Source organism: Mycteria americana, chromosome 4 (assembly GCF_035582795.1).
Source record: "Mycteria americana isolate JAX WOST 10 ecotype Jacksonville Zoo and Gardens chromosome 4, USCA_MyAme_1.0, whole genome shotgun sequence".
Lineage (NCBI taxonomy): Eukaryota > Metazoa > Chordata > Aves > Ciconiiformes > Ciconiidae > Mycteria > Mycteria americana.
In genome coordinates, this window is record NC_134368.1 from 23,918,531 (window position 1) to 23,946,492 (window position 27,962).

At 34.1% G+C, this 27,962-nt stretch overlaps 1 long non-coding RNA gene across 2 annotated transcripts; it reads left to right on the forward strand.

The window, feature by feature from the left end:
• Positions 1-27,962, forward strand: LOC142408615 (uncharacterized). Of its 2 annotated transcripts, none has more exons than XR_012775356.1 (3): positions 1-128; positions 10,045-10,217; positions 27,730-27,962. It is a non-coding gene; the product is annotated as an uncharacterized LOC142408615 (long non-coding RNA). The 2 variants fall into 2 exon arrangements; XR_012775355.1 differs by lacking the exon at positions 27,730-27,962 and adding an exon at positions 19,121-19,421.

The following is a 27,962-nucleotide window of genomic DNA, read 5'->3' on the forward strand; positions in this document are numbered from 1 at the left end:
GGAGAAGATTCTGAAGCCAACAATCCTTTCAGTTCATTTCCTTGAAAGAAGTTATTTCGTTTGCTTCAGATGGGACCCTCGGATCCAAGCGGAATATAGACAGTGTGGGTAGACCTGGAGGGAAATAGGTAATGAGCCAAACTGTTAGTGTGGAAAAAAATACTGAAACATTGTTGTAAACTGTAATATTTATGTAGAACCAGAAGAAATTATAAATTGGAAACACAAAGGGCAAAGTACCACTAGACTTAGCTATTTTGTTGAGCCAGGTGGCAGATGTATGAACGGCAGGTCTACATCCTTAGTGTATTGTGATGACTCAGATGGATATATTATAATGATACATGATAACATTTTGCTTTTAAAATAATGTTTTATATGTACCGGCATTTTTTATTTTAAAAAAAGGATTTTGTAGTTTGCTAGCCTCAGTTTGTCTGCACTGGTTTCTTATCCTCTGTGTTAGCTGCAAGAGTAAGGATTTTTTTTTCCATTTTGCCTAGATATGTTTGCCCACTTCCTAGCCTCACACTATATGTGCAAATCATCCCAAATTTAAGCAGCAATATACCAATATTTCTTATAGAATCATGCTTGTCAAATTTAACAGGGACAGTCTTTTCACTTATACATGGCAAAGAGAAAAGATTCAAGAGCTGACATATGACAAGGTTTGTTGCAAGCATTAAGCAGCGCCTTGACAATAACTATAATTAAAGTTGCCACAGCTTTGACCTGATTAAACACTGAACAATACAACTGCCACTCTTTGACTACCTTAGGCCGGTGAGCATCTGATGATATATAATATCTTTTGGCAACCAAGTTAATTATAACATAGCTGAATGCATTTCTTTAGAGCGGAAATATTTAAAGAAATTAATGGGAGAGGAACTGTAATGAAAGCTGTCAGAGTAATTCTAAATATTGCTAACAAGCATACCTAAGATCTCTGAAGTATGTTAACATTTTTGCATATTATTATGTATTTTAACAGTTTTTTTTCAGTTAACATAAGAATTTTACATCCCATGTATGAACATTTAAACATACTGACCTTTGCAGTGTCAAAGCTCATACTATTTCCTGAAATATTCAGAGGAGCTGAAAGCTGAGATAGTCAGGCACTCGGGGGACTTGGATGTTAATTAATGGGAACTGATCATTCACATCTCTTAGGCAGCACTGAGAATCATAGCCAATGTGTTTGTTTCAGCCCTCTGTATCAAGATGCTGACATCACTGGTGTTCCAAACCTATTTCTAACACTGATATATTAACAGCTGGATGGATGAGGTATGTGCAATTATATACAGGTAGCACTAATGAGTATCATTGTAATGTGGGATTTTTCAGCATACTGTGTGACACTTTTGCTGAAACACTGAAAACTTAGGAAACGTACATCATACCTAAGTATGACCAGCAAACATTTTTAATATATGCCGATGAGTGCCACATTTAGAAGGATCTCCTGGTCACTGAATCTATCGCAGATAAATAGATGCAGTACTTTATGAAATATAAAATATTTCCCATACAGCTCTCATAAACAAGAGCTTTGCCTACAGCTTCAAGTGTACGAAATGGAAAGTCCCCTGTGGCATACTGGCAGTCACTTTGTCTCTCTAATTATTATTACAGGGAACTTTAGTGAGGTATGCATAATTTTTATTAACGTACTTTAATTTGTATTTCTGTGCCACATTAAATATTTAGAATTTGTCTCAGAATGGGAATGAAAAACATTACAATAAATACTTCTACCATCTTTCTTGAAAGTCAAGAAAACATTTTAGAAGTGATTTATAACTTCTTCCAAAATTCTGACCTGATTCACTCAAATCTTTCTGAAATAAATTTTTTACGCATAATAAGACCAAAAAGTGCTACTTTGTACTTGGAATAGGTGAGCCTTTTGGTGTAACTACACTCTACACCTTCTTTGTACAGGTAAAAAGGACAATCCAGAGAGTCAGGCAATGGAGGTTCAAGATTTTCTTACTCAATGCTCATTTGCTTCGTAAAGAGTTGATGAACATTTTTTATAACCTTTACGTTTTGTAGCTGTAAGTTTGTTAAGTCTAGATGGAACTGCTAAAAGTATTTATTTTTGTCTTTTCCTTCTTGGACACATGAATTGTAGTAAAACAAATACTATTTTTCCTCTATGAAAAATTATATGCAATGAAAAGACTTAGAGGAAAATTTCACAAACTGTGCACTTTTGGACTATAGGACTTCATGGCATGTGGTCCACAAAGTTCTACAGAGCTCTCTTTCCTTTATAAGATACTTAGTTCAAAAATGATATGAACTTCGTAGAGTTGTCTGAATGACATGTAAAATTTGTCCATGACTGATGCTTTAAAAATTTGGATATCTCTATTAGCCTTTTATGATGAGATGACTGGCTTCATTGATTAGGGGAGAGCAATGGATAGTTTACCTTGATTTTAGTAAGGCTTTCAACACTGTCTCTCATAAGATCATCATATAAAAGCTGAAAAAGTACAGGCCAGATAAGTAGACAGTGAGGTGAACTGAAAACTGGATGGACAGCTGGATTCAAAGGTTTGTGATCAGTGGCATAAAATCCAGGTGGAGGCCAGTCACTACTGGTGTATCCTAGGGGTCCACACTGGGTCTGGTACTGTTTAACATCCTCATTAATGACCTGAATGATGGGACAGAGTACACCCTCAGCAAATTTGCTGATGACACAAAACTGGGAGGATTGGCTGAAACACCAGATGATTGTACTGCCATTCAGAGGGACCTGAACAGGCTGGAGAAATGAGCTGACAGGCAACCTCTTCAAGTTCAACAAAGGGAAGTGTAGTGTCCTGCACCTGAGGAGGAATAATCCTATGCACTAGCATATGCTGCAGGCTAACCAGCTGGAAAGCAGCTTTGAAGAGAAGGACCTGGGGGTCCTGGTGGACAGCAAGTGGAACACAAGCCAACAACATGCCCTTGTGGCAAAGAAAGCTAACAGTATCCTGGGCTGCATTAAGAGGAGTACTGCCAGCAGGTTGAGAGAGTTGATCCTTCCCCTCTACTCAGCACCAGTGAGATGCCCCTTGAATGCTATGTCCAGTTCTGGGATTCCCAGGACAAGAAAGACATGGATTTACATGTCCAACATGGAGATACTGGAGCAAGTCCAGCAAAGGCCCACAAAGATGGTTAAGGGACTGGAACATCTATCATATGAAGAGAGGCTGAGAGAGCTGGGACTGTTTAGCCTAGAGAAGTCTCAGGGATCTTATCAATGTGCATAAATTTTGCATTTAACCTGGTCGAACTGGAGCAGGTTGCCCGGAGAAGTTGTAGAGTCTCCATCCTTAGAAATATTCAAAACCTGACTGGACACCATCCGGGGCAACCTGCTCTTGGTGACCCTACCTGAGTGGGGGGGTATGTGTGGACTAGACAATCTCTAGAGGTCTCTTTCAACCTCAACTATTTTGTGGTTCTGTGATTTTTTTTTTAGTTAAGGAAGTAACCCGTTATAGCTTTAATATCTGAACACTGGGGTTTCGATAGTTTTCCTTGGGATACTAGCCCTTCAGAATATGAGGATTTATGTGTTACTAAGATTATACCTCTCCATCTTAACACACCACCCTAATCAACTAGTCAATTTTATATTTGTTTAAATAAAATGTGGAACAAACATTTGCTGTCTTCCTCCTGAAGAGTTAATAAGAGATAACATATGAGGTAAAGATTACAGTCATACGACATCATGAACTTTGTATGTCATACAGAAAATTTACTATATATCAGTGTGTTAAAACTACACATCAGCTTTGATGTCTGGGTGTCTGCCTCTATTGATTCTGCTTCAGTGTCACGATGAGGCCAAGGCATGCAGTTCTATACATGTTCTTCCATTTCCTCACGCTCTTGTTTTCACAGAATGTGAAAACAGGACGGATGGGGCTGTGGTGTCTTCTAGGAGTCCAGAACTTGTTATGTGTTACATTTAGTGTACATCTACCCTGAAGTTAGATATAGCTTTGGAGTATAATACCAAGAAAAGGTATTTCAATATCCAATTTGTTACTTGTGATCCCTCCATTTTGTGATTAATGCCATCTAGATATATTAGTTTAAGTTCAAATTCTTCAGAAATGTGGAAGCACATAGGTCCTCCAAGATATTAAATATATTCAAAATGTTGAAGCCTCAGTCACATAAGGGAATTGAGCATGGAAAGACGATCCCAGATGATCCCAGCAGGCAGATCAAACACTGTATTATATAGGAAGCTCAAAATCCAGAAGGCTTCTGTCTATTTGACACAGAGTCAAAGTCCTTCCTAACTCCTCTTGACTTTCTTTGGCAGAGCAACGCAAACAATGGACTCAGGTATACACTATAGACTATGAATACATTTTGCTTGTATCTCTCCCAGGATCTTGTCATGAGATGTGTACTCCTGAGTCACTTTTTATAAATATCTTACATTTCCTATTATTACAGCAATCTGAAGAATTACTGCACTATCACTGCAGTAGGTAGCTATGGTTTGCACAGAGGAGCTGTGCCACGCCTTGCTGGCTAGCAGAACTAGAGCAGGTCACCAGTTTCCTACCTAACAAATCTAAATAGAAATTAATAGACTTCTATAAAATTATCCAGCAGATTTTATTAACATTTAACTGAGCAGTTTTGCTTAGACCAACACTAAAAATTGGTTGCAAAATGATAAGAAGTGACTATTTTTAAGGAAGACACCTCAGCTAAGGTCACCTGAGGCTGCAGTCTGACTGAAAGCAATAAGAGATGCCAGACATTTGTAAAATGAAAGTTTACTTCAGTTTCTTAGTAGGGTAATATTGTGTGTCTGCCTTTAATAAAGATGACATTCTGATACCTCATTGGAAGATGCAACAAGATATATTGGTGTCCAATACAAGGAATAGAATTTCTGGTGGGATATTCTGTGAAACAAAGTTGTGCTTTCGGTACATAAGTTACTGAGAATTTGCAGTAGCTGGCAATAGTAGTAAAACATATTTACTTCTGATATCTAATTGTTACAGCAGAAGCCACAACAATGACAGAATAATTAATAATCTGAATGTAATATATAGGATCTGTCACTTTGGAGTTAAAGGCAAAACTCTTTCAACCCTAAAGTTGGCTATTGATGATCCCGGGGAATCCGCTGGATTTTGGTTACTTCTGGCAAGAGAGAGCTATCTGCTAGTGTGATTTAGAAGAAAATAGGGAATCACATAATAGAATTTTTAAATGTTTATTTTCAAATACATTGATCATTATTTTTGTGACATTACCTGTAATGTTTTCACAGTGTGTTTCTTCAAAATCTAAATCAAATTAATTTTCACATTCAAATTGATAAATGCTATTTACCAAAAATATAACATTCTCCTATTGCCAGGTTTTAGGAAATGGAAATATTCTTCTGCTATAACAAATAAATTACTTATACAGCTTTTACAATTTCATTCCAAATGTAAAGGAATATTATTTGAAAAAAAGTTAGGTACAAAATAAAATAGGAATTTTCTCCATTATCATCTAATATTTCCAAATTTAGTGAAAGAGAAGAAGGTTAGTTCCCTTACCTGTCTTTATTGGAAACTATTTGCTTTTGCTTGAACAGGAAAACTGTGGCAGTTCTTGCAAAAGCTATCTTTACATTCTGAGCTTCCAAAACTACTTCCTCAGGCAGTGAACCAAGCCTGTGTTACAGTGAAGTCTATAACAAGGCTCAATTATTAATGTTACTTTGTTTTCACAGAGGAAATGGGTATTGAAAGATATCCAAATTCTATGCAATGTGATTTGCATTGGTTTATCTTCTAAAATTATTAATTTTTGTTATCTGTGGTAGCTAGTGTTTCTTGATGTGGTTTTGCACCCACATCTTGATTATTATACTGCAAAGTATGACATTGAAAGGAGGACTAATCATAAAAAAATAATCCACAGATAGAAAGTGAGAGGGATTTGGCTTTGACAGGTGCTGAAAGAGGATCAGAATTGCTGGCTGTGTACAGCACTTTTCTAGATTAAAATTTTGCCTGCAATAGCTTTTGTAACATCTAAGACTGACCATTAGAGTCACTTATGCTACTATCTACTTCGTTCCTAGTCTGATGGTTCTATTATCAAGATTTTTTCCTTTTTTTAAATACGATGGAAATCAAAATTAATAACTCAAATGTAGATAATAAAATCAATTTTTTAATTTCTATAGAAACACTAGGAAGTTTGGACATTTATTTGCTGCTGAAGATACATGGGTCATAGTTTTAGGGAGATCTATACTTAATGTTCAAATATCTCTCTTTTCAGGAGCAAAAGTTCCAGGTCCAATAAAACTATACCTGAAATAACTAGAAAAAGAATTGTCTTTTATGCATTATTAAAACATATATTTGGAAAGAAACTATTTGTGAATAAGATTTTTTCCCTCAAAATTTTCTGCTAAATTCTCAGAAATTAAATTACTCTATAAAATAGATTATTTTAATAAGAATTTAATAAACATAATCAGTTTAATAATTTTCCATAATAGTTTTCTATACTTGTTGAGAAAGGGAACATTAGTAAATAAGAAAGCTACATAAATGGAACAAGTCCAGAATTATATCTGCGCAGATTTAAACCAACAACAACAAAAAAATCAAAACTACCAAGAGTTTGCCTTTTTGGGCATTTTACAACATGTTATCAGTCTATTGAGTAGAGTGCCCCTTGCTGCCATTTATGTGCATATACATACAGGCTTTTGTCTTTATTACATTCAAACTGATTATGAAATTAGTTTCAACTACTCATCATTTCAGAGTCTTAAGATTTCTGAAGCTTGGTAGAAAATGATAATTCCATACAAATCATTCCTTCACAGAGGAAAGAGATACAATACAGTAAGAGAATGCATCTCTAAATGTATTCTCACATTTCTTTTGTAGCATTCAGGAATACCTGGAAGAATGAAAAGACAGACTTTTAAATTGCCATTAATCTCATGCATGATCATGGAGTGAGGACCATCTATGATAATATTTAAATGGTCAAAGTGGTCCAAGAAAGACTGGTAAGGAAGGAAAGGACACATGTAAGAAAGAAACTAATGAAAGGTTTATTTACTTATTTTCATAAACTATGCCATTTATTGACCCTCGTGACCTTTACAAAGGTTTATGACATCGGTCCATTAGGCATTGGCATTTCTCATCAGACATGTCAAAAAAAAAGAAGTTACAATTATTGCTGATTCTCAGAGGAATAACTACCTTTGCTCTTCTGATTCCATCTCATGCCTCTCTTCGTCCAGCCATATGAGCTGGTACTTCACCAAAACAACCATGGGGTAAATGAAAGTGGAAGAAACTAGTGTGCTGTATATGGGAGTAACCCATCATGTTGATGTGTCATATCATATTTGCCCTATAACAATTCCTTTTTGTGAGATTTGCAGTCGTCTTTACTCATAGATACTGCATTTGACACAGTATTATACAATACTTCATTTTTTAAAATTTTTTGTAGTCGCTCTCTTTCAATGCAGAGTAAGCCTTGAGTGATTCCGGGATATTTGAATTTCTCTACTGCCCTGGCTAGCAATAACACCAGAAGAGGTCAACTTCATTAGCAAGAGAATAATTCAGTTTATCATGACATTAATGCATTCAACAAAACATTGCTCCTGTACAGCCATACTGCCATGGGCTCTGATTGTCAGGTCCTATAAACTAAGTAAGATTGGGCTGCCAGTTGCTGGATTCAGGAATTCATAGCAAATAAAATGAAAAAAAGGAAGTGACAGAACATTAATATTTTTTCTGTATTTCTTTCAAAATATATTCCTAAAGTTTTGGTTTTGCAGGCTCTTCTTTACTGTTTGTTTCATTCCACTCTCTTTCTGATAAAAAACCCTACATTAATTCCTTTGATTTAATAAAAATAATGAAAAATTGTATTAGTACTTGTTCTAATTCTTCCCTTTTATGGAAGAAAGAACATTTGAGAATAATTTTTGAATAATTAAAATATTCCTGTAGGTTAGAAGAATTGTTAGTGTAGAAGAATTTTTACTATTCTTGAAGTAAAATGATAATTAAAACAAGAATCTAAGAGAACAGCTAAATTAAACATCTTTGGAAAGAGGTTAAACTAGATTCTCTCTGGATCAATTTTTGTCTACAGTTGATATTTAGCACCTTTTCAACAAACAAAAACAGAGAACTATAAAGAGGATGAAAAAAGCTGACTATATACAAAGGATGTGGCTCCTGTTAAAGTCCATTTCCTTAATTTTGAAGCAGAATTAACAATGCTTCAAGGCAGCAGCTGAAAAGTACATATCTTGTTCTGGTGGAATAGACAGGTGACCAATACGCACTAGCTGGAGTGAAGGAGCTGAAGTAATTAGTTCATGAACCCATTCATGTCTTTTCACTATCCTATAAAGTATTGGATAGTACTTCTGCATTACGGTAGCTTTTCCTCATATTTAGAATAGTGGTAGGTAAAATTTCAAATGCATCATGAGGTTAATAGAAGAAGCATATTTGCTTGTAAAAAACAGCATTCAACCTTTTGTTTTCTTCACATAACGATTGCTCCCAGCATGGTGCATATGTAATAGTAATCTTCCGAAACTTTTATCTATTTCTTCGGGGAATTAAAAGGTTATTTATTTACTTTTTTAAAGTAATTTAACATGATGTATTTGCACTAGGTTCTTCTTATACTATGGTATTGTTTGGCTCATATAATGCTATTTGTTGCATATGATTTGCATGGAGAAAATAGATTTATTTTTAATTTTCATTGTGTATTTGTTAATCCATTTCAAAAAGTATTATGCTAATTATAACAGTGTGCTTCACATTTAGCATCTGAATTGCTCATTTCCAAGGGTTTTTTTTTAAATTGTAATCTGTTAATTACTTGTTTAATGGAGTGTGTAATTACCTACTTTAAATTAGAAAACTGTTTCCATTTCAAAGCAAGAAGCCCTTTCTAGAAATGAAAGTATGTAAATGCATTCCTTCCAGATACAGTATATAACTCTTTTGCTTCAATAATTCTTTCGTTTGTGTCTGAAAATAAGTTGTTGCCTACCCTCTGTCTGTAGTTATCATTGACACTGTGTTCTAGGAGACTGAGTCCTTACATAAGAAAGAAGTATTTCTTTAGCAAATACGTGGAGAAAATTGGATTAGCATTAAAGAATGTATTTTTTAACTAGAAATGAGCAGGAAAGAGTTTTCCAATCCTAAGAGATTTCTTTGGTGACATGAAAAGAGAGGAAAAGGGAAAAAGCCAGTTCTTCATTTTTTGTGCATTAAATTTTTTTCCAAAAATCAAACTGAGTCTGAAATTTAATTTCAAAACTAATATTTAATTAAATATTTGAAGTTAAAAGTAGTTTTGAAATAAAAATTAGAAAGATAATGTAACCAACTGGCTACACTTGACACTTGTTTAAGTGCCACCTAGCTTTGGATAAGCCAGCCATCTACCAAATGCACATCTAATTTTTCTTTAATAATTTTATTTATTTATTTATTACTAAAATTACTGAAGTCTTTCAGTGCTGAGCAGGAAGTCACTAAATTGAAGGGCAAAAATTTGGGATTCCTTCTGTCAACCTCACTTGCAGGGTTGCATACCTACTGTCAGTCTCAGAATATCTGCAACTGCTGATGAAAAAAAACCCCATGAATTATAGACAGTAATCATTCACCATCTCAGTGTTCACTAGTTTGGTAACTTGGAACATTCATCTGAGAATGGACAGATTCAGTGTGAGGAGGCTGAAATTTACATTTTCCTGTAAATTAGTGAAATAACTCCAGTATATAGGAATATCTATGGTGATTCTTTATCAATCTTTTCCAGTTAAATGATTTCTTTTTCCATTCCATAATAAATAATTATTTGAGATAAAGTAAAACAGGTAGCATAATCTTACAGTCACTAGATAAAAAACCAGAAAGTTAAGGGATTAAATTTCTCCTCAAATAACTGCATCTAATGTAAATTTTGAAGGACTATTGAAGGATGGTTTGGAGTCCATGTCTCCCTTCTTCGAGGAAATAGCATGATGACTGTGTCATGAAGTCTCTCTCTACCTTATTGGACATTCTATTCAAAATACAGGAGTCCAGCGCGATACACAGAGCAATTATTCCCCACTACTGACTGGAAGTCTTCATTGGGAGGTAAGAGATGTTCAAATACCGTTTCTCATATTTTCTTAATTTTTCTTTGTTTTTTGAAATAGGGGTTAATACTATGATTACTGAATTACTTAATAACCTCCTTTGTAACTATAATATATAAAAAAGGTACAGACTTGTAGTTCAAGTAGAAAGTTCAGCCTTTTGAATCTTTACTGCTGGTGGAAGAAAAATCCTGCAGTGGAAAATGATGTAGGAGACATTCCTTTTCAATTTTTATTCACTAATTTAGGTAGCTCCCTGCTGAAGATTCAAAATTTTTTTGGATCTCATTCCTATGTGCTTAACTTTCCACAAATATAGACACAATTTAGACACAATTTAGACCTATATAGATTCTCCTAGGCCTCCGAGGAACACCTAAATTTTCGTTAAAGAGCAAATGCACTCCAACCTCAAATACAAGTTTGCATACAGGTTAACTGTTGTGCATAAGTCTAGAAGAGCCAAGAAGTATTCCTGGAAGATAAAACCATCCCTGGATGATTTAGTACAGCTTCAGTGTTATGCTTACAATTATCTGAAAACTAGATATTGCTCACCATTGCTGGATTTAAGTTCTTCTCTGGGTTTTGCCTCAGCTTTGTCTCAGGAAATGGAACATGTAGGTTACTTGCTCTGAAATATATCAAGCAAAATAATTATTAAAAAGGAGTATATGAAAATCTCAACTTTTTTTTTTTTGCAATATGTGCTCTAGACAGTCTCATAAAAGCCAAAAAACCTCAATAAGGACGGTTGGGTAAGCTTTTGGGGGAAAACGGTTTAGTTCAGAAAGTCATGTCAAACAAATGGTACTATAACCAAAGAAAATGGATTATTACATGAAACAGAACAAGGCTTCACTAAAAATAATTTTTAAAAGTACAGTGATTGTGTATTTTAGCTCAGTTATATGTTTCCCTGCTACTGTTTTGTTCCATTTTATGTGTATGGCCTTACCAGAGACACAAATAAAACATTTTTAATGCTTTTTTGTCTTACTGTAGTTATCAAGAACCTTGTTGGGTTTCTTATTTGAGTGAAAATCAGACCTATGTAAATATTTATCACCTGAATAACTTTTGTCGCGTAATTTTTGTAGGCTGTTCAGTTCTTGTGTTCCTGTATTTCAGTTTTTGCATTAAGGTACTTCCTTTTCCTGAGTTTCTCTTCCTGTTAAAACTATTGTATTTAAACCTCAGTGCCATGTTTCTCTCCCACTGAAAGATTTGAGAAACATAGTTCAGAGCTTAGTATGAAAGTCTGTTTTCTGAATTTACACAAAATCATAAAGAAGGATGCAGAGTTTGAAAGCTAGAATGAGGCTAAATGTGCTTGCTTTGGTTTGTTGGCAGCAATAGTAAGGGGTTGAGATTTTTTGTTTACTAAAATATCTTATAAAAATACAACTGAAAGAAACTACCAGATTAATGAACTAGTCTTTCACACTGGAGTCCTATGTTCAAATCCTGTTAAATTCACAAATGAGTGAGTTTGGTGGTCTCTGTCTCATTCTCTGTGAACATCTGTCTGTGTCACTAAGCCGTTCACATGGTTTAGCGTAATTGGCAGCTCTGTCCAGAAGGGACTCAGAGTACCACAGCTTCAGCACTGCAGATCAGGCTGAAGGTGCATCGAAGGTGTCTGGAACTTGCATGTGATTTATCATTACTTTACTGCGCTGCATTAAATCAAAAACATGCAAACCTCCAAGAAGGTACTTATTACTATAGGTGACTATACACATTTTTTTTGGCAAGGATAAACTCTTTGGAAATAATAGCTAGAGGAAAGGTTAATGTTAAAAAGGTTAACTGATCCCCCATTCAATTTCTGCATATTTTATAAAGTCCTAGATCTGTTTGAAGGAATTTGCCTGCGTGGATAGTTTTGTTGCTCTTTTCAACCACACAACTCAGTTTCCTGTTCTGATCCCTCTGTTGCAGTAGCAATCATTCTACATTAATTCTTAAAAATTCTAACATGTTCCAAATTTAAAAGAAGTGCAAAGGAGAAAAAAAGCAAGCAAAAGCAAACTTAACTTAAAAAGTTATTATCAAGACATTTAACATCTGTCAAAAGTAAATAAACATGCACAGAGTTGTCAAATGAAGACCCTGTATTTTTTTTTCTTCATTCTCTTTTCCAAAGGAAGAAAGCAAGGGGGTCTTTGGGGATTTCACTCTTTTTTTTTTGCCCTTTGCAAAGATGAATGTTACCTTATATGACTACGCAAGTAACCTGGCAAAAGCAGTATAAGAATAAAGCTATATTTAAACAACTCTAGTTTCAGGTACAGATACTGTAACCTCTTTTCTTCTCGTACTTCATCCTCCCGTCAAAAGACAACTTTTTGACCTAAATTCTAGATTTTAAAATAGCCTTTACTTCATAGCAAGGGAATACTGCTGGTTGTTTACACTCTACCATCCTTATAAGAACTTGTTCCCTGGTGCTGATAAAGGTTGAGTGCTCTGTGTTGGAGACCTATTGGTAAATGTGTCATTCTTTATTGTGCAAGCAACCTAATTTTGTTATTTTAAATAATATTTGCAACCCATTTTTGTGTCAACTAAATAGCAGGATATAAAAGACTTTTTTTTTTTTTCTAACATTCCCATGGAGCTAGGGATGCATATAGGCACTGGTTTTACAAAAGCACTTAACTGAATTAAGAGCTTAACTCCTGCTGACTTTCAAAATACCACACATATTTATGATGCATTAGATTCTGGTCTGGTGTGGCACATGGATCTCACATGTTTATTTTTAAGCAAGGAACATTCTTAACAAGTGCTTTTCTGAACCAGGATTGTACACTCATTTGTTCCTACAGCCACTTGTGGACAGAGAGAACAAAGAATGTTTTGCAATCCTATCTTCAAAAATATTTACATGATTAAAAATGTTCTTATTTCTAGAAAACTTTAAACCCCACATAAACCAAGAATACTTCAAAATCAAAATAAAATATTTTATTTAAGTAGAAGAGTTTCCACTTAAATTTTATTCAATTTACTTTTTCATTAAAAGTAATGTTGCAGGTTTTTTTCATTTACATTTATTCAAACCATTTTCTACTTTTTTTTTTAATAACTGCTAGTGACCAGAAAGTCAGCTATTCCCATGTATCTCTTACTTTTCAAGCAAACTACATTTACCATTTTTTTCTATTCAAAATGCAAAATAATTTGGTCTCATCAAGAAAAGATGATCTTTTATTTTCATACTAACCATCCTGTTGTTCTCTTTAAGGACTCCTAAAGGGGTTTTAACTAAAGGAGTTTTGAAAATATTCCAAAGTACAGTTAATTGGCACACTAAGATTTAAAAAGGCCAGGACCCTTGGTATTTTGTAGGTGTTCATAAACTTAGGAGTTTTCTGTGTCCTGACATAAAATCTGAGAAATTCCTTGTTATTTTGCTGCACTGATAAATCATTTTATGAAGCATTCTTATTACAAAATTCCTTAAAACTCTATAAAATACATCTACTGACATTTGCTATGTAATGATATGCCATCTCCAGTCTCATACATTCTCAGATTTGTGACTGAACTACTGAACAGCACTATAACAGTATTAAATTAAAATAGGGTGATCTTTGCCTATTTGATTCACTGTCTTTTCAATGTTTGCTTCTTAAAAGAGAAGATTAAAACAAAAGATCATACTTGCTGATTTTTCTTTATGGTAGAAGAATTAAGCATAACAAGTGGAAGGATTCAGACCATTATTATGTAAGAATAAAAGAAACACTTTTTTCTCTATGGTATTTTCGCAAGCCTCCCAGGAGCATAGCTACTGGAAGGACAAAGATTAGAGCTTATACAAAAAGCTGCTAAAAACTGAGGAACTATTTCTAATATGCACTTGGTTGCAAAATTTAATTCTTGTATATATGTTATTAATTAATGAGTTTGAGTTGTGGGTTTTTTTTTTCCTTTCTCCTTCATAGGAAGAGAGTAGGCTTATTACAGGAGAAGCTCCTAAAATTTATATTATAGAATATCCTAAACTGATAGGCAAAGGTAAATAGCTGGAAAAAAGGTCATAAAGAATAGAGTGTCAGGAAGACAGTAGAGTGTTGAATAAGATGGTAAAACTAAGGACTAGGGGTACACCCCTTAAAGACTATGGTAAAACTTGAACTATCCTACTTGTGGATGTAAACTTGAAAACTGATATGCAGCACTACAGGTAGAAATTGTACAAAGATTCATAGACCCTTGGAGCATATTACAAATAATTCTTTGGCCAATGACTATAACAGAACTATCAGACTGTTTTGGACTATTGAGGATTGGGCTTAATTATGTTTTTATTTTCCTTCAATGTTTTGTACACCCCTATGCATTGTTTTTACTCCACATAAATGAATTACAGTGAAAGAGCTCACAAGCCAGGCCTGTACAAGAAAAGTGATTAAAGAAACTACAGGAAACTAAAATCAAATTCTTACCAGGATAATGAGAGCTTTGGTACTGATAAAAATAAGGTACATGCAGTCCTACTTTTTTCAGAGTTGTGCAAAGAAATTGGGGACAAAATAATTAAAAGCATTTATGTGGAATTTGAATAAAACTGTATAAAATCAATCTCTCAGTAACTAGATTATCTCTTGCCTTTTATTCAATTTAATAACTAATTTTTAATGAATTCATTACTATTGTTTTTGACTCTGCCTTTGTAGTTTAAACAAATTTTGTTTGCATATTTTTTATGCAATTGAATGCATTCCATTATGTTTTTTTTTTTTTAAATCATTTTGTGTTGCACCAGGTATTTTCTTTTCTTCTTCTTGTCATCTGTGTAATTATTAATGCTTTTCTCATTATATTACTGCATCATGCTTTTGTATTGTACAAAAAGCATGTAACTGAGATTCAGTGAGGAAGAATGCAGAATGAGTTATTTATGAATCAAGCTGCTCTTCATTATATCTTTGGATACAAAAAAGGATCATTAATATAACAAAACAGAAGAAACAATTTCCACAATTTCTTTAAACTCAGACTTGTAATGTAGAGATGTAGAAGTAACAGATAAAGTTTTCCAAAAGAGTCTGGAATTCAACTTCCTTTCAGTCCATCCACTTCAAAGACATTTATGTTTTCAAATCATTTCAAGGTACTTTTCAATATTCTGTTTTGGGTTTAATGTGAATGTCATTGAATTTCTTGAAAAGCCCTACCCTACACTGTTTACTGAAGAATCAAATCCTTAAAAAACTCTGAGTCTTGTCCCTACTTCTTTTTGCTTAACTAGGAAATGGATGCCATATAGCAGAACACTTGCATATAGACGATATGGCTAGTGTTCTGTCATGCAAAAAAAAAAAAAAAAAGCCATATTCACCAAGGGATCTTTTTTAAGATAAGGTTTTTTAAAACTATCTTTGAAAATACACCCCTGAAAATAAAAATATTTTGCAGTAGGGATTATACAATATTGTTTTTGAATAAGACTCAGACTGCAATAGATTTGAGATTCCTACAGCACCCTCCTGTTGTTATTATACTGCATGTAGGCAAATTAACCAAAACCAAATTAATTTAAATGTAAACTTCACATTGTAGCTGCTGAACATAGATAAGATCCTGTAGTAACCTTATTGAATTTCTTAGATTACTTAAGCATAACCAGAAGCTTTAAGTGTAGGGTCTCCATAAATGTTGACCTAGTTTAAGCATTCCCAGAAGCTCGTGAAGTTAGCAGAGTGAAAATATACTGAGTAATCAGAAGAGGTCAAGGTCTTCTAAGAGACATACTGTTAAGAAGATATTCTGTGGCATTATGTTTTATATCTGGGTATGTTTAATTTCTAGAGATCATATGGGTACTAGAGGTCATACAAAGTCATGTGCAGCCATGGTAGACCACTGTCATCTTTCCAGGGCATTGAAATTACCCTACAAATTTTACCTATTTACATAGTTAAAAAAATACATTACTGTGTGATCTCATATAGATGAGATCAGTATCCTTCAGAAGGGCATTTATGACAGGCCTCATGAATTCTACATTGTACCATCCTATTTCTGCAGAGGATGTAACATGAGGTTATCACCTCACCAATGTTATAGTTATTAGCTGATGATATTTATTAATGGTGGAGATTCTAAGATTTCCAAAAAACCTAAGAATTTTATGAAATACTGAAATACTTTCTATCCAGTTTTGTTGTAGCTTTATAAACTACCTAGAGTAAAAATGCTAGATTACCATGGATCACTGTAAGTATAGAGTAATCATCATGGTTTTTGGAAAGGATGTCCATCTGTCTATTTTGGAAGATTCTTTTAAAAACTTGGTCTCAACTACACAGCATAATCATTTTACACCATTCCAAAGAAGCATATTGACCATATAATATGGGTTCTCATCTACTTCTAATTTATAATACTGGTGCACATAATCGGCACGTGTTTCATCTACATCCCTAGCACAGTTTAAGAAAACCCCATAGTTCAAAACTGTGTCTTATCTCTGTTTTTCTTTATTTTTCACCCGTGTTACACCATCATTTTCACAGCTCACAGAAGACCATACAGAAATTTGATTTCTAAAAAAAATACTTCAAGAAACATTAAAGAAAATCACTATTCTTGTGTTCTTTCTTCATTTTTACTATTTCTCCATTATAATGTCTTACGTTCTAAAGAGGCACCAAAATCGCTATAATTTAAATTGTAAATGTAAAGGTAATTGTCTAAAAACTTAAAATGAAGGCTTTTTTTTAGTTCCTCATTAATCTCTTTTAATTATTCTTTATGTTTTGTTTGTTTGTTTGTTTGGATGCTCAAGCATTTTTTGTTGCTGTTGTTACATTCCTCTGTAATGAGACTATATCACTGCAAATACTTGAAAAATTGTGTTTCACCAAAAGTAGTAGTTATCAGGCTTAAAGGGAAAGAAAGGTTTGGGCTTATTTTTCTTTTGTTCTGTTACACTTTATTTATTTACTTGAACTTGAGGATCTACATTCATAGATGACATCTGGGAAATAAATGATAGCTTAGTATCTGATTGGAAACCTTTTTAACAGAACTAGTTGGAACATTTTTGTTTGGATTAATTTTTTATCGTGCCTACTTTACCATGAAAGAGAAAATGATAACATCCATTCCTAACATCATATCAACAACTTTGGTTGGGAAAAAACAAGTTTTCACACAGTGAAATAAATAATCTGAAGTGACAATATTTTTAAACAAGACATTTATGTATTTAAATCTTACATGAATTTGTATGTGCCTCATCCCTTATCATCCCATGCTTGTGCTCCTGTATGCCACATACTTTGTCTCCACTTCTCAAGGTCCCTGCCATTGTGTATTTCTCTACCTCCTTGTATTAGAGTTGTAAATATCTCATTCTGTACAGAATAACTGCTTGTTACTCTCTATAAAACTATGCTTGTACCACATAAAGATAAACACAAGTAAAATAAATTAGCCATAAATACCTGGTGAAATAGAGAAATTGTTGTCACAGTGAAACAAAGTGAAACAAATCTGCAAGGCAGTTCAAGTAAAGTTCAGACAGAGCAAGCCTGACAAGCCTCATTCCTGATGCCTTGCAATTTCAATACAAAGCTTATGGCCTGTTAATAGCCATGGCAATACTTATTATTGGGCTACATGGTCACAGCTTGTTGTGCTTGCAAACAGCTATCCATAGACTGTATATCCTCATGCTTATTCAAACCATGCTACAGAAAAAGCTGGTATGCTACTTTTATTTGGAATGACCATAAAGCACTACATTTTAATTCGGGTCTATTATTTTCATGAATTGCTGGATAAGCCAAATTTTCTTAATCTGTAAGCATGCATTATATATATATATATATATATATATAAATGCATAGTTTTATATGATATTATCATCATTATTATCATACCTATCTATAGTTTATGCAGAGTGTTCTAACTGGGAGGGATATATGGAATTTAAGCAATGACAGCAAAATCTTTAAAAGAGGGCATTATATTTCTTACATCATGGAAAACTGGATATGAGGTATTAAACTTTATCTTGTTATGGAACAAAAAAGAATTCAGGCCAAAACCACACCTTCCGTCCTTCACTAAACTTTTAAAGTACAAAAAGCCAACAGAAATGCAATGCTTCAAAAGAATTTCACCAAGCTCTGTAGCAGAAGGATGCTGCAGCAGAGGTTTATTTGCTGAGTATCTGGTGATCAGAGGTAAAAACCTGAACTTTTTTTAGCCACTGTAAAAGGATTTGTTCACTAGAATTCATATCTCTTGAGAACAGCTCAAAGCAGCTCAATATTCTTTGGCTGCCAGTTGCTGCTGATGGCCATTTTCTCTGTCAGAGTGGCTGTCACAAGGTGCCTTCAAGAAAGATTTATTGGTAAAGAGGGCAGATTGTTTTTTTTTTAACACACAAGGATGTGGGATCTACTTTCTATTTCTTTGTCTCTTTCTTAGCTGAGCCTTTTCTCCCTCTGAATGCAGTTTGGATTAATATAACTGATGAATATTTCCTATCAAACTGTGTTTTTTGTTAAACTCATGTAATGAAATGCACTACAAAGGAATGCATGTTGTACATTTGACACTAGTTTATATTTCATTTGATTTCTATTTATTTTAACACCTACTGAATATACAAACCTTCTCTTTTTTAGTTTAATAATATAATTTTTAGTAGCTATGCTCTTGAAAGTCTCACTGTCAAAAAGTGGCCTTTGTGTCACGGACTGGCTGGTAACTTTTCTGGAGCTTAGTGCTAACTGAAAAATTAATTAATTTGTAATATCAAGCAAAAAATGGGGCCAGAATATCCACTAGAAGTATAGAAGCCCTCCAGCCACCAAGCTTTGTCTTCCTCCATTACCATGCTTAGTTCAATGTATCTTTTCCTTATTTCAGGATGTCTGGAAGCCTTATTGGAGCATTTCTTCACTTAGGCTCTTTGATATTCAGAAATCACAGACAAATATATACTGCAACCCACTTGATCTAGTCAACTAATTCTTTTCCATCTGCAAAAGGGATTATTATAATATAAAAGAGAAGTAATCGCCAACTGCTGATCACATTTGGATTTGGCTCAAAGCTCAAGGATTGTAGTGACTGTTAGCTAAAAAGGAAGGGTAAGTTGGACTCTTTCAATATCCTGATCAGAAAAAAAAAAAGGAAATAATTCTTCCTAAAAGGCTAATGAGTTAAGTTATTTTTTGTGGATCACTTGCTTTTTGGAGCAAATGGTGGTGAGGGGGAGGCAAGTGCTATGGAAGTAGAAAATATATCTTGTTACATTACTATAATATAAATAACACTTTGAAATTTATGTTATACAATTTAAATATATAATTGACATTGGTATTTAATAAATAGACATTTGACTTTAATACATAACTAGAAAGTAAAAAAATAGAAAGTAATTAACTTTTTTACTTTGTATTTATTTTATTTTTAAAAAATTTCCAGGTAGCTGGACTGTACATGACACATGTATATGATAAATTATAATAGTGTTTCGATAACCAGAAAGTAAAACTTCTGAAAAGGGGAACCCAAGCATAAGAAAAAATGAAAGGGAGACAGCTGTTTTTTTAAATGAGAAATTATAAGCATTCAGAAAGTAGACAAAAATACCACCATTGGAAGTGAAGTAAACAACATCCCTGGCATAAACCTTTATAAAATGATTTTAATGTAATATTCAGTTTCACCCATTCAAAATGTTTAATATATCATTAACTTCTTCAGTGAATCCTTATTTCTCTCTGTTCACAGCTTATTCTGGACTGTATTATTCTATATTATTTTTCAGTTTCAAGACTCTCTTTTATAGAAGACTATATAAAAGTAAATTACATTTTGTTTGTGAAATACTGAAAAGTCTTCTATTAACAGAGGTTACTACAGGATTAAACAATACATCTTAGTTATTTGTTACCTTGGACTTTAGGTCCACATACATTTTTTCAGTGTCCTAAATCTACCTGCCAGAACATACACAAGAACAGGAAATTACGTTTGCAAGGTAATTCTTAAAATACAACCCTCTCAAGGAGAAAGTATAAATGAACAATATTTCATTTAATTAGATTAGACAAGGTCACCAAACTTAAACAGTATAACTCAGATGCTACATTGAACAACTGTTTAGATTATTTTTTTTTAATGGGACGCTTAAACTACAACAGTAAGTTTTTTATATATTTATATATAAACTGTTCATTGAATAGATATCTAACAAAAAAACCACAAAAAAGTATAAATAAACCATGGAAGCACCCATGGTCAGCATGGGATGTTTTATTCAAAGAGGATTATAGTTTAGAACTGGAGTGTTAACGAGCTTTGCATTTAACTGAAGACACTAAAATAAAAGTGCATGATATTACCTGGATGTCACAAATTATCTAAATACTTAAGGTCAATTTGGAGATGTCTGAAGGATGTGAATGGGTTTAGGAACTCAAAAGATCTTTAGCAGCAATTGAAAACTGTTTGAGATATCTTTGAAAGTATGTATCTTTACCTATGACTTGTAAATATCCCTCTACTTTGCAGTATAATATCATTGTAGTGTGAATACAGCATCTCACTGTAAGGAAATACTTGGATTTAGACACCTAATACTGGATACCTATTCTGTCTTCCATAAAATGCCTGATTTCAGACCACACCTACAAGATCAGACAGTGAAACTGACTTCTTGGGAAAGCAGACTTTTCTTATGAAAACAGGAGATGTAAAAAGACTCAGTAGCAAAGATATCACTTTACTGAGGTCATTCAAGTCTTCAGATCACTACCTTCCTTTGAAGAACCACCAATCAAGGTCCATCACTTTGTGCAAAGGTCTACTAGCTATCAGGCTCCTAAGTCTATCCTACTCATTCTTGGTGAAGCTTCACAAGTTATTTAAGAACTAACTCAGAAAACCAGAAACTGATAATCACAGTGTAACCTAGTCATTAGATGTTTGGAAGTTTCAATCTCAAGTCTTTGTTTCAAGAAGGCTTATTTATTATAATTAAATGCATAGTAATAAAAAATGTGAATATTTTTCAACTGGAAAGGCAGAAGATATCCACCCTAGAATACTGTTATGGAAGCCTGTGGAACAGTGTCATGGAAGCCAGTGCTTGAGACAGGCACCCTGCAGCCTGCCTGCACTGCAGACAGCTCTCTTAGGTATTGCAGGAGCAGAGTAACAAGCCTGTGCCTCTACTCCTGCCCTCCGGAATGCCCTGCTGCCTGTTGTTGAGACTTCTGTTTGCCATTTGCTTGGAATTTGGAGCACACCTATAAGACTAAGCACAATAAAGGAACAACTAATCTCTGGGGCTACGTAAAAAGGTTAAATATACAGGGCACATTCAATACCCCTCTACTAGAAAGTGATAAATACATATTTGAAGATCTCAGTGTTAGATTGTTAGATGCAGAGACCTAAAGTAGTGCTTAAATGTTTTATTTTCTTTGATAAAACAAAAAAACATGCTTTCCTATTCTAGGTACAGTAGCATCTAAATCCTTTCAGAACTTGGGTTTCTGTGTACATGAATGATTGGCACTGAAAATGTTCAGCACCATTACTATGTGCTTGTTCTGCATTTAATTTAACTTAGAAAAGAAAAAAACCCAAAACAACATAGTTGCTTGGAATCAGAAGCTGGTGCTTCTCACAGAAGTAGTCTTCAGAAATCCCTTCTTCTGCGTAAGTTAGTTGCCAGAATCCTGAAAATGAATTCCACTGGTGTGGAAAAGCTACATATCAGAATACATATAAACAACTTTGCTTTTGTGAAATCGTATGTATGAACTAATTTTCTATCTTTCAGAGATAATGGGCACAAATGCTAGATATTTTCTAGTAGTTAAGTAGCTATATGTCTTTTCTGTGCATTTTATTGGTTCTTCTTGTGACATCATTAGTTCATGTAATTCTTCCTTCTTCCACTTATTTTTATCTAGTTCCTTCCCTTTGTACACCTCCAATTTCTACAGAATTTTAAATCTTTAAATCCATATCCAGATGGCAAGCAGAGTATCAGAAAAAAAAAATCAAATAACATCCTTTCAGGAAGTCAATGTATAATGTATATAATTCAATGTAATAATTTTTAGCAGATTTTTCCAGATGAAAAGATGAGCACTTACGATTAATGAAAGTTTGAAAACACCTTGTGTGTTATTATTTTCTTAATCACTAAGATATAGAATAGTTTATTTCCTCCTTTTGTATCAAGAAAAACACAGCGTAAGAAAAAATAGGGAATATAACCAGAAAAAGATAGTGCTACATGTGCTGTTGCTAGCCTGCTGCATCTAATCACAAAATGGCAACTGACAATGAAATAAGGAAGGAAATTCCTACTTAAAAGCATCATGCAAAAAGCATGAAAGCAACACCCTGCACCAGTCAGTGTTTTAACGCTGAGTCAATACTGTGAGCATGTACCTGTTCCTCAGTATCTGTCCTTTAAAAGTGTATACTTTTGTAGCAGAAAAAATGGTTACCAAGTTTATGATTATTATTTAATTATTAAATAGCGAAATAAAACAACAATTTCAAGAAGAAATGTTTCAAACATAAATGCGCTGTTTTGTTTTGGAAATGAATACAGTTCTGTTCCATTGTTTCTACTTAAAAAGAGAATAATTAGACTAGTTTCATCTCATCTATGCTCACCAGCACAATCTACTTTCTTTACAGATTTAATGAAGTCTTGTTCAGATTTCATTAATCTGCATATCCTGTAATTTGTGCCCAACAAAAAAAAAGATGTTTCTCAATTAAGATCTGTAGGGAGAAAGAAAAAAAAAAAAAAAGAGGAAGCATCATCCAAAATGTAAATACCCCCAAATACTTGCAATGAAGCTGTGCATCATATAAATGACTAGTAGATATTTTGTAATTAATTATTCTTGCTATTTTTCTTGTTCATTTGCCTTGATACCAATCAAACTACAATTGCAAGTCCATGAGAGTTTTACCATTTATTTCACTCAGTGTCTCATAACAAACCTCAGTCATTTACTGAGGGTCTCCAAGTCATTAATGTGAATTAGTGAAGTTCTTCTCTATTGCAACAGAAGTAATGAGCTTATGCCTCAGAGTATTTACAGTTTACTGAACAACTCTTCCTTTTTGTACCTTGCGTATTAAACAACATTTCCCTCTTGGAATGGTCTTTATTTTATCCATTGAACGTAATAATGAAAAACATATAATTACGTCTAGCCACCTGAATTATTGGATAAGAATTGAATTTTAATTAATTACAATAGGACTGGTCAATTCCCTTTCCTGGGCATGGTGAGAAAATGAATCATCCTAAAACTAAGAAAATGTTCCATGAGTGCCTTCTAGCATAACCTCAGTGTCTTGACTAAATTTCAGTTTGGATTTTACTTCTATCTGCTTAAATACCCTCTGCAATTTCATTGAAATTTAGTACTCTTATTTATTTCCTTTCTTAATGTATTTTATAACATCACTTTGCATGATTAAGCTGCTTCTGCAAATTATTTCAAGGGCGGCCTTATTTTTTCAGTGGGGACAGAAAAGGATTTTATGAATTTTTGCTCATATTTTTCTTTCAGTTTTCCAGAATGAATATATAATATGCAACATATCTAATGCAAAAAAAAAATATTTTCTATGGGAAGATTTGCAATAGCTCTGATGCTCCTTTTTGATTTGTGAGTCAGGTGGATTTATTTCTTTGTCGTAAGCTCTAAAAAACTATAGATTACTCTCCAATATTTTGATCTTTATGCTGGTGACAGTACTGCCTATGAATTTTATAAATACATTTAAAAGTTGCATATCATATTCTACGGCATTCTTTACACTCAATTGTAGTAGACTACAAGTAGATACTAAGGATTGCATATTTACGATAATATATTAAAATTATTATTATATTAATAATAAATTGAGATCTATAATTAGATTTACAAAACTTTAAATAAATGTATATTGTGCTGTAGACCTAGGATGATATTCAAGCCTAAAATAGATTTGTATATCCTCTGTGTGAATGCGAGTCCAAATTCATAGCTTTTAATTATCATATCAAAGGAGAAAATTCAGGTTCACACCACCTATGAGTCTGGACTCTTGCATGCACCTGTGCTGTCAACAGTATAGGCCAGGCTACCATGAGTTTCTTTTTTATTGCTCTGTCCTCATGCCATAAGGTCCTTTCTAGAAGGGAACCTGACACAATATGAAGGTGTAATTTTTAGATAACCGAGGGGTTGAGTTGCCATTACAAAACAGAGGAAACACAATGCTGAGTTGGGTTTCCACATCCCACTCTTGTTTCTGGGTGTATGTAGAGTTCTGCCTGGTTCTGTCACTAAAAGCCTCTCTGATTTTTCTCAGCACATCCCAGTATCACTATAGCTACTGGACATGTTGATCTGGGTATGTCAAAGTGCAATTTCTAAAATTCCTGGTGCCTCTGAGGGGCTAAAATATGAACCCTAGTATTTGAAAGAGCTGATTTATGAGGTATTAAGAGGATTCCCCTACCCTCCCTTGTTTTGTTGTTTGTTTGTTTTTTTTTAAACCTGGATGTGACTGTATCCTGGATGTCATTGTTTAAGTGCAAGAAGTGCCTAATTAATTTTAATTACTGACTCTGGTATATAAAATGAGCAGGATATGAATAAAAGATGAGAGGGGAGAGTCACATAACACTTGAAAGGGAAACAGGACTCACAGCACTTTCCAACTTGATTCTGTGCCTCTGCAGAACAAGAACTTGGTCAATGAAAGACTAATAGTTGTATACTGCTTCAGAGTCTTCATGTTTGTGAGAGAGAATCATGATCTCACTACAGAAGTTTCTCCTTGTCACAGTTTCCTTTAGAAAGAAAAACTTAAAAAAATGGTGCTAATCCTGTTACCAGTAAAGAAGGGAAAAATATTAGAAAGAATGATATTTGGTTTATGTAAAAGGCAGAAAGGACAGAGATGGTAAGAAAACAACATAGAATTGGGAAAATCAGCAGGTAAGACATGAAAATATCACTATCTTTTTCATTATAAGCAATTTAGAATACAAATATTAAAAAAGAGGTCTTTACTAGCCCTATGTGGGAAAGCTTCTGTCATCCTTTAACTGAACGTCTTGAATTAGACAACAAGCATCTTAGAACCCTGCAAAATATACCTGAACCTTTAGTAACAATCTAAACAGTACCTTATAAATAACTTTTTCTTATTCCCGATCCCATAAAACAGAATTAAAAACATTCAGTAACACTGTATGTAAAGCTGAATTTTGTGTCCAAACTGTGATTCAAGATAAGGAATTAATTGGCTGTTGAAACACTGAGTTAGGTTGTATCTTTGCAAATGCTAAAATAAGTAATAGAAATTCTCAAGATTATCCATTACTGCCATAAGTTTTGCTTTTAAGTGTAGCTATCAAGCCACTCCTCGTAGAGTGTCATCTAGGGAAAACTGAGCAAGTACTCTTATTCATTTTATGAAGTGACAGGATGACTAGGTGATCAAAACATTTAACATCATCAAAGGCAATCACTTACTTCCACAACGTAAAAATACTGTTTTCTTCAGGACTATAGCTACATTTTTCTGCTGCTTAAGTGCACCACCGCATTTTTTCCTTCTGTTTCTGAACCAATATGGACACGTTAGTAAGCCAAGGGTTTAAGCTATAAACCACCATGTTTGTTAATTGACTGACAAATGTTAGTGGAGCCAAATAATTTTCCAGTGGCATGTGAAACATTAGAGTTTGCTTAAAGTTTGCGTATGTACGTCCACATTGTCTAGCAGTAGAGTTTAGATGAAAAGGGAGAGGCTGAAAAGAAAATGAAATGGAAACTAGGTAGTTTAGTCCTTGTTATCTTCTTCATGGATTCTGAGTGTATTTTATAAAACTGCAGGAATATAACTAGGAAAACCCCAAAAGTATGCAAGAAAAAGATTAATCTCTCTCACATTCAACACCTTTGTTTTCAATTTTTTTTTCCCTATCTGACATTCAAAATCAAGCTTTCTAACTTTATAGTGCTTTACAGTACTCAGATAATTCAAAAAAATGTAATCCTAAAAGCGAAGAGAAAATCATAAAAACTTTATATTTTGCAAGTTTATTTATCTGACTATATTATGTATTTATATTAAGAACTATGGTGTTAGTCTTCATCGTCTTCATATTTTATCCCTGCTTGGAAGCACTGATATGAAAACTACAGATGGTCAATATTTCACCCTTCAAATATTACTGATGATGACCAAAATACAATGACATTTTATGACTCATTGAGATACGGATAAAAAAGCCAGGTATGTGGCAGGTATAAACATGCTTTGAGTTGAACTTGAATGCAGACTGCCCCTCTCTCCCCCTCCCCCCCTCCCCCCCCGCCATTTTGGAAAGTAGAGTATTTGGAAAAAGAATATTCATTTGTGTTATAGAATTTTAATATTCCTGCTCAAAGAGTCTCTTCCAAATTAGAAAACCAATTTCCACTCTCAGTACCCTATCCAGATCTTATTTCTTACTATAATCATGGAGGTCTTCTAGCACCTTCTCCACTTCTATATGACTAGTTCACCATCACTAGTAGCGCTAATGAAAGTATTTTTCCCTGTAACCTTGGCAACCTTGGTAGGTACCTTGTAAACAGTAGACTTTGTAGGAAATACTTTGTCTTTATAAAGCACTAACAATCTATACAAGACAAGCATTTAATCTATACAAGACAAGTGTTTAAAATACAGCATTCTAAATGGTTCTGTCTTGTGCTTCAGCTTGTCATAAAATTTGTCTGTGATACATGAAATTTTGCAGACACATTCTCACACAGAACTGTACTTTTGGAAACAGATAAAACTACAAAAGCAGGCAGAGCTACATTAAAGTATAAGTGGGCCATCCATAAGGGCATAAAGAATCATTAAGGAATTATTCCTTGAAAAAATGGTGTACAGGGCTCATGAATTGAACACAGCATGGATTCACTTTTGTTCTACAGAATGGATTGCTATGAAGTTTGACGCTCCTTAAAAAGGGATGTGTTAGTATTGAAGTCATCCATAAACACCATAATAGCTCTTTCTCCGATCTGAAAGAGTCTGCAAACCTTCCAGCTGAATGTAATGACAAACCCATTGACAAGATGACATTCATTTGAGCAGCAGGCAGCAATAGATGGATAGATAAGTCAGACAGATTCCTTCAGCTGACACAGGCTAAATATGCAGTCGTAATCAGTATTTCAGAAGAGGATCTCTAATTTGACACTGATGCAGAGAGGTTTCTATGCAGCTTTCTAAAAATGGACTTTGTTGTCACATTCGCGTGTGTGTGTAAAACATGCTGTCACTCGCACAACCTCTCGTCCTGACTCTTGATGGAGCTCCACTTATTTTCAAGGCATTTACGAACAGAAGAGAGAATGCAAAAACCACACTTGCAGATTTGTCCTGAAGTGAAGTGTCAAATTCAATGTGTGTTGAACTGTCTTTTTCAGGAGCATGAATAAGACAACGCAACCAGCACAAGAAACTCTGGCCTTTCTGATGCTGGGTATGAAAAGCAAGAATCTTTTGCTACAGGCTTTTTGTTACCTTGTTCTCACTGAAGTTCAGAGCAGGGTTTTGGAGGTAAGAGGGGGAGGAAATTTTACTCTTGTCAGTGTGGTGGGTTGTCCATGACAGGTGCCCACCAAGCTGCTCTATCACTCTCCCTCCTCAGCTGGACAGG